This window comes from Silene latifolia, chromosome 11 (genome assembly GCF_048544455.1).
Source record: "Silene latifolia isolate original U9 population chromosome 11, ASM4854445v1, whole genome shotgun sequence".
Classification (NCBI taxonomy): Eukaryota; Viridiplantae; Streptophyta; class Magnoliopsida; order Caryophyllales; family Caryophyllaceae; genus Silene; species Silene latifolia.
In genome coordinates this window covers 51110031-51126667 of record NC_133536.1, presented here as the reverse complement: position 1 = coordinate 51126667, position 16637 = coordinate 51110031, and the positions used below count along the sequence as shown (strand labels likewise).

The 16637-nt window shown below is 34.7% G+C and overlaps 1 pseudogene; it reads right to left on the bottom strand.

Annotated features, from left to right (window-relative positions):
* Positions 1–8810: 8810 nt before the first annotated feature.
* Positions 8811–8910, bottom strand: LOC141615677 (small nucleolar RNA R71; annotated as a pseudogene).
* Between the last annotated feature and the right edge of the window lie 7727 nt (positions 8911–16637).

The window sequence follows — 16637 nt, the reverse complement described above, 5'->3', positions numbered from 1 at the left end:
TATCCTTTAGTCTCATAAAAATATCATAGCATGTTTGTATATTTTTCAAGGATTTCTCTTTATGAATTAAAATTAAATCTGAAGAACTTTGTTGCGTAAAACATGCTGGAGTTTCTGAATTGTAATGCAGGTTTAAGTCATATGAGCTATACGATTCAATCGTGTAGGGGTTACGATAAAAACAGAATTTTTTTTTTTTTAAAAATGCGAGAATCAAAGAGAACGGTTCCTTGTAAAACCTGTTCTCTTTGAAATTAACAAACAGGAGAGAAGTTTTATCAATGAGATCGGTTCTCATATTTAACCGTTCTGTTTGATGTATCAAAGAGAACGGTTGTGAAGCACAACCGTTCTAATTGTTGTTACAAAGAGACCGGGTTGACTTTATTTTAACCGTTCTCTTTTATCAAAGAGAACGCTTGGCCACAGGACGGTCCAAAACTCCTTTAAGAACGGTCTCTAACCGTTCTCTTAGATTAATATTGTAGTAGTGTGTAACTGTGGAATCTATTTGTTTATCAATGATATTGCGGGTTGCTTTATTCTTATTCATTGTTTAGTTTCCTACTCAACCTCGTGGTTGACAGTGTATTCGTGAACACCTGCGGTGAACCGTTTTATGGGGAGCAGATTTGACAGGTACTAAAGATTAGCTGACTTGGAAGCATTGGGATGAGAGCTCAACTTGGAACCTTAGATGAAGTCTAGATCACATATAATAGTTATATCACTTATTTATTATTTCCGCTGCGAGTTGTATTATTTTATATTAAGTCTTAGTTGATCAAAATTGTAAAACATATGTAATCATTAAAGTTTTAATTTAAAGTACTTTGGTTTGTTGTACTTTGTTATTCACTACCTCGGGAAACCGAGATGGTAACAGTTTTATTTGTTTGGGAATGTCTATCTAAAGGCTCCCGAATAAATGGGGGTGTTACAAAGTGGTATCAGAGCAATACAATCCTCAGGCCTAACTAATGAATAATAATGAACTTAGGATGTGTCTAAATAAAATGAACCCCGGGTAGAAACTGTTAGGAGCCCCTCTTAGTGCGGTTAAGAAGCGCGCCTTAATTCGTACCATGGCCCTCTCAGTTTCGAATCGGGAACCTTGAGAGTTGGGGTAATTTAAAAGGAACATTGCTTATTTTGTTTTGAAAGTTTTGTTGCCTTGTGTGAATGTTGTTTCATTAATGCTTGCGATTATGTGGACGTAACTTTGCTTTTTCGGTGAAGGGATGTGATATGATTTATTGTAAGCATTGTTATAAGTATGTTGATATGAGGAAATATGTTTGCATGTATGTGGAAGGTGTGAATATGATTAAGCATGTGAGGTATTAATTATTGTGTGGAATTGGGAAGAATGTGATTTTGGTTGATTTCACAAGATTTTTACCCTTGATTGTTGTGGCTGTCATTTGCTGTCTGTTTAAAGTTCTTTTTCGAGATTTTTAGGTGTGATATCCTTGTGAGTTAAATTTCATATGCCACTGTCTCATGTTCAAATAATATACGGGTTAGGAAAAATAAATATTTTAGTGGACAGTGGTCAGAATATTCCTGTACAGTGATGTTTTCGCGCCATGTTTTTGTAAAATTTGACATGTAAAAACTACCTGTCGATTTGGTGTAATTCCAACTCCATTGTTTAAAATATTCGTATATGTTTCTAAATTGATAAGCCACGTTGCAAGGTAAATTTTTGACAATTAATAGTGATTTTTACAAGTTGACCTAAGTTTCTGACAAGTTGCTGTGAAATTTCTGTTTTGACCAAATAAATTGTAAAATGTATTATAAATTAACCTTATGAGTTTTTGACTTGATTCTTTTTCTCATAATTTACTAACTCTCTGTATTTTCTGAAAAGTATAAGTTCTCCGGGAGTAATTAAGTTATTATTTATTTTTGATTTTTAGAAGTTATAACATATTTTCCTAGCCTTGAAAAGTATAAGTTTTTGTTTCTTATCTTTTGCACGTTGATAATTTGATGTTGTAAATTATGTGAAGTAGATTATCATGTCTAGTGATATGCGGAATGTGTTCTCTAAACCATATATACATGTTCACATTAATTACATCCATGTTGTAGTTAGATGTCATTATTAAGACAAGATTAACTAAACAATTATGCGTATTTTGTTAGAGATTATTATTTACTCTTGCAATGTATTCGTCGATAGCTAAAGTAAGAAGTTTAAGTTTAAGTAAAGTTTAGTTCGAATATCCTATATGATGTGGTTTGCTATTTGGAAGAAAATCAAAGATTTTGTTATTCATTGAATCATTACTTGGAGTTGTGTTTGAAATAATAGTTGACTTGTGTTACGGTGTGCGTTCTTGATTTTGTGGCATTTCAACAAGGATTTGGTTGTTCCTATTGTTTGTTATTTCAAACTTCGGGGAAGAAGTTTATTTTTAGGGGGAAGGAATGTAATACTACGAATGTTTTGAGTTATTGTTGTGACACCTTGTGATAAGATTGGCATGATTGATAATCGTAATATGATAACTGTGTTGGATGATGCTTAGTTATGAGAATGTCTATGAGTGTTGTGGTGAGTGTTGTGGTAGTAGTTGTGGGCGAACTTCGGGACGAAGTTCATTTTAAGGGGGGAAGACTGTAATACCCCGTATTTTGATAATATTTTGTATGAATAATTTATGTAATTCAAATAGTTAATTAATGGCATTTCTAATAATAGTTGCAGATAAGACGTTAATTAAATCATAAAATAAATAAGCAAGTCGGTAATTGGGCTTAGCTAATAATAGGGCCTTGGGCCGTGTGCTATAATTGTAGGGTTAGATTTTAATGGCTTAGTACGAGTAGTAGTCGGGAATTATTTCGGGATTTAATAATAATATTAATAAGGAGAATAATAAAATAAGTAAAGGTAATATTAATTATAATATTAATAATCCTAGTAATATCTATAAATACTATTAAAATGCTACCTTAAAATGTTCAATTAAGTCCACGTAGACAATGCCACGTAGGATAAAAAAAGCCCCGCAGACATTTGAAGCCCACTTCAACCCCATAACCCAAATGCCACATACACATTCATACCTAATTACCCCGTCTCTTATCATCACTATTCCTACCGACAACGACAATCCCCCTTTTTCCGCTCATTTTGTTAACCGGCATTAATTTATTATTACATGGCATTAATTTAATTCATTTATCTATAAATTAATTTAGTTCAATTATCTATAATATTAAAAGATATTATCTATATTCTTAAATGATTTTTGTATACTAAATATATTGTTTTCCCAAATTTATGTAACCTTAGAAATTACATCAAAATTTCATAATTTATAGTTAATATTGACATTTTAATTGAAATTTTTGTGATAAAACATGTTAATAAAATTTATAATTAAAATTGAAATTTTTATAATAAAATATGTTAATAAATTAATTAAAACTTATTAATTAAAACTCTTCATATTACTTACCACCCACCATTTTTATTAACATTTTTTTCCTATCTAATTCATTTTTTTTAATTAAACACGGAAATAAATTGATTAAAACTCTTCATAATACTTAACATCCACCAAAGTAATTAAATTTTTTTTTCTATTTAATCAATTTTTATAATATAATATGTTAATAAATTGATTAAAACTCTTTATATTACTTAACAGTTAACACCAATAATTTTTATTAACATTTTTTCCTATTTAACTCACCTCTTGAATTTCTCGGGAAACAATTATCTAATTAAATAATACCACAAAATAAATTAAAAATAAAATTAAAATATTAGATTTTATGGTTGTATAATGGCTATAAAACCTATAATAGTTTCTATCTATAAAATCTTATTAAAAGGCTAACAAAAAAAATGTGACATTGCAAGTTTAATTGTGATGTGATAACTTTTAATGTGACATGGTAAAAAAAAGTGATATGGATTACCAATTTAAGAAAATTAAAAAATATAAGCTAAAAAAAGTTAAAAAAAAATATAAGGGATAAACACAAAAAAAAAAAGAAAAAAAAATTGTAAACCATTGATCTCCTCTCATAATTTTTTATTTATTTATTTACCTTATTTATTTAATACCATTATTTCCTTTATTTAATGAAATGACCTTTTAACTTTCCCTTCATCATTACTATATATATACTCCTATTTATGTACCATATTTTTTTATTTTTCTTTCATTCATAAAATTTTGAGAGAATTTGTAATAGAATTTTTCATATATATAACTATTATATTCACCCTAATTTTCAATTTTATTCAAAAAATAGCACCTACAGTATACATAGAAAAGTAAACTAATTGTTTCATTTTTCATTTTTCATTTTTCTTATGTTTTGTATTAATTTGTTATTATTTTTTGTGTTTGTATTAATATTGCAGGAGAATGAATTTCCAACTTTATTCAAAAAATTGGTAGGTAAGGTATAGCTAAAGAACTAAATTAATTATTTCGCTTTTTATTTTTATTATGTTTTGAATTAATTAGAATCTTATTAGTCACTTTTTTGTGTCTATATTAATATTGCAGGAGAATGAATTTTCAACTTTATTCAAAAAATTGGTAGGTAAACTATACAATGAGAACTAAATTAATTGTTTCACTTTTTATTTTTATTATGTTTTGAATTAATTAGAATTTTATTAGTTATTTTTTGTGTGTGTGTTTGTATTAATATTATAAGAGGATGACATACTCACATATCAATAACAATGCACGAGATTCGAAATAATGGCTATGGATCTTCTTTACAGATTTTTTTCTTGGTTTGGATGACTCTTTCATTTTTGTCAGTTTTTCATTTTTCTACAATGGTGTATTAGAAATATCGAATGGTAGCAAAAATCTTTAATAAGTTGTTGACATGTTGTTGCATTATTGTCCTTCACTCTTTCATACACTTTAGTCTCCTTTGTAACACTTATGTTTTATTTTTACTTTGTCAAACAGGTTACAAATCAAATTGTTTAGCCAAATTACGATACACATGTCAATTTGATCTTATCATAGTGTTATAATATGCATAAATAGTAATTAGTTAGAAAACGATTCTTATTCTCCAATTCATTGTTTCAATTCCAATGTGTAATTAGTTTTGCTCATCTTATACTAATAATAATAATTATTAGTGTTCACCTATAAAGTTTTGATCCTTACTTTACTCTCTTACTTTTTGTCCCATATCTAATCTTATATATACTACGGAGTATATTATTATAACACAAAATGTGTTATTTTAAATATATGTAATCTTTCCTTGGAATTATTTGGAATAGTTGTTAAAGTTGGTCACATAAAAGTTCACGACCGTTTCTTTTCAAGATAAACATAGGACCAAGTACTTTAAAATGCACCAAAACGACAATCAAAACAATATCTTCATTCAAGCAATAAAGAGGCAAAATGCAATGTTTGTTGGTGAAAAAAACCATTCATATTCTATAATCTTTAAGCCGGTCAAAGCTATGGTTAAATAATAAAGAGACAATTGAAGAATCGCTAATTAAAGAGACAATTGAAGAACCATTAATTGAACAGGCAATTGAAGAATCATTAGCAACTCAAACGAGAAAATTGAGAGTCATTGATTTTCTTTCTATAAAATCTCATCAAAATACCAATTCATATTGTCTTATTTGATACCAGGTTGTCGAAACCAACATTACCCGTCCTTTGAAAACAAGGGACGACAATGGAGCGCAATTTCATGTTCCAATACTTCTATGGCGTCAAGATTGTCCATAAGACTAGAAGTACCCGGAAATTCAATTTGACGGATTGTGTCCTCACTTCAAAACAACCAAGCTATTCACATTTTGGTTTGCGTACCATCCAGAATCAAAAATTTGGTGTATTAAACTTTTGTTTTAAAATACCGGTCCCCCAGTCGTGTTTATTTATTTACTTTTTTTTTAATTATTTGTGAGTGATTTTTTAATTAAAATTAAACAAATGATTGAGAGGGGGACTACTCCATATAAGTTATTCACAAATTAAACACTTAAACACAATCAATTATTAACGATCCCGTGATTTTCACGGGCTCCAAAACTAGTTAGTAATAAATTAGTAAAGGGAGTATATGGTTATCCTAGTTATGAAAAGACTAAAATATAATATGTAATAGTAATAATAGTTGTAGTAATTGTAATAATAATAACAATAATATAATAATAATAATAAAGAGATAAACTTTCCTAAAATAATACTACCTTATTACTATATATATCATGGTAGTATATTCATAAATCACTTATTCACTTTTACAACATCACATAAAAGTTGGGGAGGGATAGGGAGAATAAGAAGGAAGATAAAAAGGGAAAAGGGAATTTGGTAGTAATCAATTTGGAGATTTTAGCATCTGCTTCCATTGGATTGAATCTTTTATTTTCTAAGTTCATCTATAATCTTTCAAAGTTTTAATCTTTAATCCTTATAAGCATGTTTTAAGTTTTATTTCATCACCTAATCATGTCTAGATTAAATATAATCATCTATAGTTAAGTTTGTGACAATTTTGTTAAAGAATAAAGTTACAGCAATTTTGTAAATTTGTAAGTTGTCTTAAATGAAGTATCAGACCATCCTAAAGTCGTTGTCTTCGAAAACGTAAAGAATAGACTTAGGTTATTTTCAAGCCTAGTTGATGCCTATAAAATCTCGTAGCAATTGAACGTGTAGATTTTCCAGAATAAATTCTTTATGAACGTGTCGACTGAGAATCCGCGAATGAACTATAAGTCTAAAGTTTATTTTGTAAACCTAATTTATAAATTGAAATTGAGTTAGGTCTTTTTCATACATTAAAATTGGAGAGTCTAGATGATGTTAGGCTTTTGTTTCACTTGAAAAGGATTTGTTAAACATATTTTAGAGGTTAATACTTTTTATGCGACGGAATTCGTTAGTATTTATTATTCCTTCAAGAAAACCCTAATAAATCCAGAATTTGAAGAAAGTCTATTTCACAAGAATTGTATATATGTGTCTTAGGGTCTGTTTGGATACCAATTTAGGAGGGAAGGTGAGGGGAGGGGGAGTGAGGGGAGGGAAGGTGAGGGGAGGGGAGGGGATGGAAAATGAATTGTGGTTGTTTGGATAACATAATTGATGAGAGGGAGATGGGAGGGGAGGAAGTAGAGAGATGGCATATTAGATGGAAAATGCTAATAGGATATGATGAATAATAACAATAATAGAGTCTAAACAAAGTTTTCCTTCCAAATCTTGCCATTGTAGGAAAGATTATAGTTTGTTCTATAGGAGGGAAAATAAATCCTCTCAATTCCCTCCCCTTCCATTTCCCTCCTTCCATATTTTGTTTCCAAACAAAGGAAATTGAATCTATCCCTTTCCCTCCCCTCCTCTTCCCTCCAATTCCCTCAATCCAAACGGACCCTTAGGGTTCCAACCCCATTGGTCTTGCATCGTTTGGATTTTTAGTGAATTAATTATGAATTTTATAGCGATACTGAACTGTACTGTAAAACGGTAGAATTAGAGATTTAACATTGAAGTTGTCAAAAAGATTATGATGTGATTGACTTAGGATAAGTGCATGATTAGTTGGTTGGTTATGTTGTAATTGTACATAATTATGTTATGTAGGTTATGGATTTGTAAAGGATCGATTTGATTGCTTGCGTGACTTGAAGATTTGCTATCAGGTAGGAAACTACTCAATCTTGTCTTATTTTTGTTATTGCTAAAGATGGATTAAATGTATGAGGTGGTGGATTGGTGAAGGATATGTTTAACTGTTTACAACGATATTATTATCTTCTTTGGATTTTTGTCTTATGCCATTATTCTATATCATGTCGGTTTGGTTATATTACTGAGATTGTCATTATTATCGATTATTGTTGGAGATGAGTTTTGTGTGGAACCAGACTGTGTGTCTGAGGCGGGACTGTGTGTCCAGTATATCCGGACTGTGTGTCTGAGGCGGGACTGTGTGTCTTGGAGTATGACTGTGTGTCTAGAAGTAGAGTATGACTGTGTGTCTAGAAGTGGTGTATGACTGTGAGTCTAGAAGTGGCTGTGTGCCGTGGGGTGAAGTGGACGAAATGTAACTGTGGAATCTATTTGTTTATCAATGATATTGTGGGTTGCTTTATTCTTATTCATTGTTTAGTTTCCTACTCAACCTCGTGGTTGACAGTGTATTCGTGAACACCTGCGGTGAACCGTTTTATGGGGAGCAGATTTGACAGGTACTAAAGATTAGCTGACTTGGAAGCATTGGGATGAGAGCTCAACTTGGAACCTTAGATGAAGTCTAGATCACATATAATAGTTATATCACTTATTTATTATTTCCGCTGCGAGTTGTATTATTTTATATGAAGTCTTAGTTGATCAAAATTGTAAAACATATGTAATCATTAAAATTTTAATTTAAAGTACTTTGGTTTGTTGTACTTTGTTATTCACTACCTCGGGAAACCGAGATGGTAACAGTTTTATTTGTTTGGGAATGTCTAGCTAATGGCTCCCGAATAAATGGGGGTGTTACATCATTAGCCTTGTTGAAAGGAAGTAATTTGGTGGGAGCCCCAGGGAATATCCCAATTTGCATGTTCAAAACTTTTGTGACAATTGCTCGATGATTAGTCAACCATGAGTTACACAAGCTTAAATTAGGGAGATACTTTTCCCTTTTTCTTTAAAAGACAAGAACAAGTTGTGGATAAATAGCCTTGACTAGGCCGCAATGGAGATTACCGATTGGTATTTAATAGCCCTTGCATTTTATCAAAAGTATTTTCCCCTGGAGAAGACTCAACAATTGAGAAGCCAAAATCACGGGGTTCCGTCAACATGGTCATGAAAGTTTGTATGAAGCATGAGAAAGATAAAAGGAATTGCAAAGAGAATTCCCTCATCATGGGTTAGATCCATGGTTCCTTGACATCACATTTTATAATGGTTGTTGCGCCGAGTCTCGCCGAGTTTTGGACTCCGCTAACAATGGGAGATTCGACCAAATTGATATGGAACTTGCTCATGCTACTATTGAATCCATGGCGGTACATGACTCTCAATATGTCAACTCTTTTAACACCCTATTGAAGGCCAAGGAAGAGGATCCTAATTTATCTCTTTTGAAAGCCCAAGCGGCCCTTTTTCAACAACAAATGGACAATTGAGGGTCGAGTTCATCACAATCTTATGAACAAGTCGATGTCATGAGCCAAATCATTGTGTGTGAAGCTTGTGGAGGTGTGGGACATGTTGCACAAGAGTGTAGGAGTACAATGGAGCAAGTGAATGCCTACCAAAGCTTTAGGCAAAATTTCAATCCTTTCTCCAACACCTACAACGAAGCTACAAAGTTGTAACACCCCCATACACCAAGGTGCCTTACCCAGACCACCTAATGCATGAGAGTGCTACCATCTCGATTACCCGAGGCAATGAATATCAAATAGACCATAAAAGAACGTACTTTAAATAAATAAGTTTAAAGTGATTACATAACAAAACCCAAAAACTATAAAGTAAGATACATCTGTTCCAAAACCAAAAACCAACTAAAAACTATAAAGTGTTCGACATAACAGCGGAAGACTTCTAACCGACGCATGATGACTCAAGCCTAGTTATCCCTCGCGCATCGATATCATACCTGCTTAATAACTGCTCACCATCCCCGAATGGATCACCACTGTTTTTAAAGCAATAAAAAGGGGTCAGTTACTGATTACACAATATAAGATTAAACAAAAACAGTACACAACACAATTCTCCAACACCGTCACATCACCAATCACCTGACTAGCCTGAAGGTCTAATCCTGCTAGATTACCGTCGCAACCAGTAATCCACATCGCCAGTGGGGAACCGCAACCGTTCCCACCTAAGTCCCGCTCATCTATTTTGAGCGAAAATCCATGTTCCTTAATGTGCACATCCCCTCTTGTGGCGGGTTCCACAAGGGGCGAATCAAGGGCGTGAAGCCACTCCCGCAAGTGACTCCACTCAGCCGAGGGCGCACCTCGCGAACCACAGACAAACAACAACAACCAACTATAACATCAACAATTACCAATTTAATACGATATAGACAAATGACATCAATCAACCATCAACAACCAAGCAACCATCTAATATACATGTAACCAATAACTGAGTAGGAAACCCTACCTGTAAATGCAATCACCAATATTGTCACAAAAGCGAATCAGAAACGTTCATCTACGAAATCACCTCCTATCAATCATACAATCATACAATCAGTATCTAATATCAAATACTCCCAAAACCCCTAAATTACCCAATTATGGTTTCAACTAAAATCAAAGAAAAAATATAAAAACTATACTAGGATTTTACCCAGAACGCGACGGTCTCAATGGCGTAAAGAACCCTGGATTCCGACGACACAAGCCTTGGCATTTGATAGCAATGAGAGAGAGAGAAGCAACGTAACTTTGTTTTTAACTTTGTGAAACTTAGAATAGGGTAAAAGTGAAAATAAAAGGTCGAAAGATGTTTTTATATCATTCTCACGTTGCTATCAAGACCAGGCAAAATAACCCGTAAAAACCAACTTACTCGATCGAGTAAGTGACTTACTCGATCGAGTGGCCCCTACTCGATCGAGTACCCATCAGACATAACACTGTTTCATACGCAAAACTCAGTTACTCGACAGAGTAAGCCTTACTCGATAGAGTACCCAACAACCCATAAATCGGAGGTATTACAGTCTTCTCTCCTTAAAAACCAACTTCATCCCCGAAGTTCAAACCCAACCTATAAAACATGAACTCTTAATACTAACTCCACCAACTATGCCCACCTCCACAACATGGCTCACGATATCGTATCAACTACATTATAGCCTCTCAACACTAACTCCATACACTACCGAATACCATCCACAAACACCGCTAGCTCCGTCTCACTAACATATTATCCACTAACAAATCCAATATCAAGACAATCCACCAAGCGAGATCAACCACAAAACGAAATGTTACATTCTACCACCCTTAAAATGAACTTCGTCCTCGAAGTTTACTCACACTCATAAATATCATCACCCAACTGTCAACACTATCGAAGTATTCTTACTCTCATAAACGACATACTAATACAAGCACTGTCATTACCTTTAATAGTATCAACCATTACATAAATCCATCCATTATTCTACACCAAAGCTTAAACTTCCAAATATACTGTAACATGTACAACCATCAAACTCTCTTTGTCTCATCCTACTCCTCTTAAGATAAATGTTACGTCATCGTAACTCACTAATACTAGATCCTTAGCTATATCTTCTCATTATCCTCATCACCACCGCATGTAAATGATAATCGCCTATAACCTCAACCCCTACAACCATTCCTATATCCAAGGCTCTCTTACTCTAACATTTCTCATACCTCAATTCATTCGGCACACCACCTGACCTATACCACAAAATCCTTAGCATAACCAATACTCCAATCCTTCCACATTACCGCCAAAACGACATACTCCTCTATACATGCACTTATCTCCATAATAATAACTCACGATCTACAATTGTTACACATACTCATACTAGATCCCCAAGTTCTTTTCTTTGATTACCGCAAGACTCATCCATAACTTAACATGATACTAATTCCCAACACCCTATACTCACTATCCCAATAAATATTACGAACCACTTGCCACTTCCAGCTTAGTGCACACGTTCCAAAAATCTCTTGCCACAACTATGTCAATCCATGTCTCATCTAAAACAAGATCAAAAGTACTCTAACAACCTCTCTCAACTGTGTCCTATTAATAGAATATCACTATACCATGACAACAACGACCACATGCGCAACTCTCTTCCATATCAGACTCTACTCTCACTCCCAAGCCGAAACTGTTAAGAAACATCAATAAACTAAACAACCGTCTATATGTCCAAACCGAAACAAATAGGAAACAACAGTAAACAAAACAACAATCTATATAACTGGTATACACTTTCGAAAACTCGTCTCGTAAGCATCGCTCCTACTCCACCACAACCGATGACGACATCGCAACACCGCCACCAACAGCCGCACCGCAGCGCGAAAATGCCCGCATCACAACACGAAGTACCATGCCCGGATCACTATCCGAGGCACAACAACCACATCGATAGTCATCGCAACTTATACAATCCCATAAACACTGACTCGGTACAACTTCCTTGACAAGAAAACTTCCTTAAAACCGCTCTACTAGATCATGACGCAACATATCATACCAAATAAACAGATAATAACCTTACGAATGTCACCATACTATTACTCATGAGGTCGGAACATCATACTATCACTTATATATATCATGAATACACATACAAATATAACTAGCTACTCCAGATCACCCAAATTATCACTTTTTAATATCATCCCATTAGGTTACCGTACCCAACATATATTACAGAACACTCAGATAACAACTTTATGACTATCACATTATACCACCACTCGTGAGGTCAAAACCTCACACAAACACTTACACAAATCATAGACCCATAATCGAACCTAACTAACCAATCCTGATCACGCAAGTTACCACTTGATAAAGGTTATCTCTCGCCCGAGCTTAACTCGTATGCCCTTCATAGCACATTCTCCCATTCACATAACTATCACCTCCTGACAAAAGTACTCATATCATAATACCCAAATACCAGCAACCGCCTCCTATAATCACATCTTATACTCCTCACATCCATACATACCAATCCGGCCTCTACAAAATCAACCTCTTTAAAATGACTACCTTTCCTATTAATCATCACCCTTAACCACTAATGACAACACCACAACACCACCACTGCTCGTATAACAAATCTCTTACACTCACCTCTAAATATAACGGTTCCTTTCCTATCTTCGGTTAACATCCCAAATAACGAACATCAAATCTATCAACAAAAATTACCTCAACATTCATTCCAATTCTATCCTTAATTGTATCGTCACCTGACTCTTCGCCAAAATCTCATATCGTGCAAATACTCTTCCAACTTCTTACTCCCTTACTTCCTCAAAACTTTTGGCTAACATGCTGTCTTGAAACTCCTATATAACCATTAAATCACACCCTCTTATGATGCTATCGTACATCTCCATGATTCCTTACTTTCATGTTCTTTAACTCAGGTCAACGTTCTCTCAGTTTACTTCCATCCTTCTTTCCCCTTTACACTCAACAAAACCAATTAATAATTCATTTCATTTCTTTTTCTGCCTAACTCTTTAGTAATCTGGTTACCTTCTCGTTGCCTCACAACTCAAATTCCATTAATTCATATCAATATCTTCTCATTCTTTCTTATCACTGATCCTCTCTCATCATGCTACTCACTCACATTTGTCACCATGAAGTCCACACAACCAACGGTTACTCTTCAATTGTTGTATATTCCGTTTGTATCCCTAGAAAACCAAAAATTCACCTCATATCGTTAATTGCCCAAATAATTACACACTAGACTCACCTCTTAATAATCCAAATTCCCAAACTCAATCACTATCTACAAATCCACGTCGCGGCATAACTCAATCTAAGTTCACTATATACCATTCTTCTCCATCCTTTACAACGACCTTCCATTACATACATTCTTAACCAACACATTCCTAGCCATCTTCCTCCATAAATCCTTACACATCTCAATTTGCCCCTACTCGCATCCCTCATCTGAATCTTTTTATTCTCACGTTCCTTACACATACATCACCCCTTGTCCATATACACTTACCTTTACATTACTCCAACTCGCAATTATATAACTCACCACATCTCACAAAACATGCTCCCTACCTCGATAAACTCACCAATCTTCCCTTTCCTTTTCTACTATCCCTCACAACCACATATAACTCATGTCCACCCCACCAAACTCATACCCACCATAAGATGCCACTCCTTACATCATAAGATTAGGTAACTTACTCATCAGAACCAACACATATAGAAAAAAATGCATAAAGAAGCAAAAGAACTTCTTTGAAATAACTATGACATGCAGGGAGGTCAAAAAGATAAGCATAAGACCAACACAGCGGTCACTAGCTCAAGTACAGCCTACTCGATCGAGTAGGTGAAGATCAGAAGCACGTACAATAAATTACCAGGGCTATTGGATCGAGTAAGGGGTACCCGATTGAGTACCAAAAGGTGCACTCGATCGAGTAAGGGCTACTCGATCGAGTACCCTACGCAGTTCTCAGCACTGTCCAATTTTTGTAAAACGGTCATATCTCACTTGTTTCTTGGTCATTTTGGGCGTGTGACCTATCGTTAGAATCGTAAGAGAACAAGATATAGCCTCCAAGTGGAATCACATCAATATCATATATACATCTCAAGTTATAACAGTTTAGAGACAGCTCCTCTATAATCGAACAACATAACTATTTGATTTTCCCTTCCAAACAACTTAAACATCAACAAAGTGAATAAAAGCGACTCGATAGTTGTAAAACCAGTATCCCTAACCACATGTTACTATCTACAAAACCCAAATAATAACTTCCATCATGCTCATACAATATTCAACTTATCAATCATGTACTACCCGGATTTTTTTTATAACTTTACGTAAACAAAATTATAAATATATAACATCAAATCCCTTATTAACATGTTACTAACATAAAACATTATAAAATCACTTCCATCATACAACAAGCTTAATCTTAAATCATATTATCATGCAACAATTATTCATCTTTTTCCACCAATTCATCCATCATACCACATATTCATCCACCATATTCATCCAACGTATTCATCCAACCTACTAATCCACATATGCACATGAACAATAGTAAACACGTAGCGATCCCATGACACCCCATAGTTACCGGTTCAAAGTTGTAGGGTGAGTTCGCGACTTTAGGACGTCTCCCAAGTCTTTGCATTAGCTCCTAGCAACTCCTACCCGGGTTCATTTTAGTTTGACTCCCTAAGTTCATTAAATACATTAGTTACAGGTTCCAAAATCGTCGCTATGATACCACTTTGTAACACCCCCATACACCAAGGTGCCTTACCCAAACCATCTAATGCATGAGAGTGCTACCATCTCGGTTAGCCGAGGTAATGAATATCAAATAGACCATAAATGAACGTACTTTAAATAAATAAGTTTAAAGTGATTACATAACAAAACCCAAAAACTGTAAAGTAAGATACATCTGTTCCAAAACCAAAAACCAACTAAAAACTATAAAGTGTTCGACCTAACTATGGAAGACTTCTAAACGACTCGTGATGACTCAAGCCCAGCTATCCCTCGCTCATCCATATCATACCTGCTCAATAACTGCTCACCGTCCCCGAATGGACCACCACAGTTTTTAAAACAATAAAACGGGGCCATTTACTGATTACACAATATAAGATTAAACAAAAACAGTACACAACACAATTCTCCAACACCGTCACATCACCAATCACCTGACTAGCCTGAAGGTCTAATCCTGCTATATTACGGCCGCAACCAGTAATCCACCGCCAGTGTGGAACCGCAGCCGTTCCCACCTAAGTCCCGCTCATCTATTTTGAGCGCAAACCCATGTTCCTTAATGTGCACATCCCCTCTTGTGGCGGGTTCCACAAGGGGCGAATCAAGGGCGTGAAGCCACTCCCGCAAGTGACTCCACTCAGCCGAGGGCGCACCTCGCGAACCACAGACAAACAACAACAACCAACTACAACATCACCAATTACCAATTCAATACGATATAGACAAATGACATCAATCAACCATCAACAACCAAACAGCCATCTAATATACATGTAACCAATAACTGAGTAGGAAACCCTACCTGGAGATGCAATCACCAATATTGTCACTAAAGCGAATCAGAAACGTTCCTCTACGAAATCACCTCCTATCAATCATACAATCATACAATTAGTATCTAATATCAAAATACTCCCAAAACCCCCAAATTACCCAATTAGGGTTTCAACCAAAGTTAAAGAAACAATATAAAAACTATACTAGGATCTTACCCAAAACGCGACGGTCTCAACGGCGTAAAGAACCCTGGATTCTGACGACACAAGCCTTGGGATTTGATAGCAATGAGAGAGAGAGAGGCAACGTAACTTTGTTTTTAACTTTGTGAAACTTAGAATAAGGTAAAAGTGAAAAGAAACTGTCGAAAGATGTTTTTATATCATTCTCACGTTGCAATCAAAACCCGGTAAAATAACCTGTAAAAACCAACTTACTCGATCGAGTAAGTGACTTACTCGATCGAGTTGCCCCTACTCGATCGAGTACCCATCAGACAGAACATTGTTTCGTACGCAAAACTCACTTACTCGACTGAGTAAGCCCTACTTGATAGAGTACCCAACAGCTGGTGGGAGCCCCACGGAATATCCCAATTTGCATGTTCAAAACTTTTGTGAAAATTGCTCGATGATTAGGCAACCATGGGTTACATAAGCTTAAATTAGGGAGATACTTTTCCCTTTTTCTTTGAAAGACAAGGCCATGTTGTGGATCAATAGCCTTGACCAGGCCACAATGGAGATTACCGATTGGTATTTAATAGCCCTTGCATTTTATCAAAAGTATTTTCCCCTGGAGAAGACTCAGCAATTGAG